Raw genomic sequence first — 1,297 nt, 5'->3', positions numbered from 1 at the left:
TGCCGAGGAGGCGGTGGGGGCTGGTGGCTCCTTGTCCACATCTCTGGGAGGTGATTTAGATGTTCTTGGCCAAACTAGGAGTGTCAGGGAGAGGCGTTCCTGGCCTGGCCTTGCAGGACTGCAGCTGCCCCTTGTGTTATCCACAGCCCAGCTGGTGCCCAAACAGCCAGTGATGCTTAACCCTGGCCTCACAGCTGCCCGGAGCCGGTCGCTGCCTCAAAGCATCAATCTGAGCAGGCAGAGGAAGGGGCAGCGAGCTCCCAAGGCCAAGCTTCAGCTCTCCCTCCCACTTCTTGTGACTCAGGACAGACGAAGTCATCTGATGTGTTCCCGCCAGCAGCTACGAATTATCATTCACCAAAAGTGCCAAGGTGACAGCTGTGGAGACCCTGGGCAGTGGTTTCACTTGCAGATGAGGAGCAGCGTAGATCCTGGCTCTGCGATGCTCTCCGGATGCTAACGCGGCTAGTGTGAACGGGCATGGCAGTTTAGGGAGCTGCTGCTGCCCTGCCAGGCTGTGCCACCTCTCCTCTGAGGCTTGGCCACTGCCTGGCAGCAGGTTCAACCTGCCGCAAAGTGAGTTTGTTTCAATCCCCTTTGGTGAAAGCAAAGTAGCGGTGCTGTAGGCAGATCTGTTTGCTTCACACTGCAGCAGCTCGGGGGCACAGACAGGGCCAGATAGCGTGCGGCAACGGAGGAGATGGGGATGGGGAGCAGGGCTGCATCCTAGGGGACTCGGCCAGCCCCACCAGGGCTGGCATGGGAGGTGTCTTGCCCTCTCTGTGCCACCACCACCAGCTTCCTCGCTGGGGACATGTTTCTGAAGGGCTGTTGCAGTGTGGGTGTAAGGTGGCCCAGGGCTGTCACACGGGACCTCCATCACTCCCCCTGCTATACCCACAACCCCAGCCCCCTGCTCCCCATGCCAGCCCTAGCTCCAGGTGGTCGAATGGCAGCCAGTTGGTTGTTTCAGCCTGATCCCATTGGTCCATCATGGTCTGCAAAGCCCATGGGCAGCAGACCATGGGCGTCCTGCTGCCGAAGAGACGCAAGGTGACAAAAGCAGTGGCCGGTGCCCCTTGATTAGGGGGCTGCCCAGAGAGGTAATGGAGGGGAGGCAGCACTCCCACATGCTGGGGGCTCTGGGTGCTGTGGCATAGCAGGGGTACCGCAGCGCCGTGGTGGTGCGGATTGCAGGGTGCCGTGCAGTAATGTGTGCAGCTAATGCTGTGTGACAGTTTGACAGGTCCTCCTGGGACAGCCGGAGCCGACATGCCATCTTCAGAGCTGTCACTCT

This window comes from Fulmarus glacialis, unplaced genomic scaffold (genome assembly GCF_000690835.1).
Source record: "Fulmarus glacialis isolate BGI_N327 unplaced genomic scaffold, ASM69083v1 scaffold14550, whole genome shotgun sequence".
Classification (NCBI taxonomy): Eukaryota; Metazoa; Chordata; class Aves; order Procellariiformes; family Procellariidae; genus Fulmarus; species Fulmarus glacialis.
The sequence above is the reverse complement of the archived record's forward strand: the minus strand, read 5'-3'. Positions refer to the sequence as shown.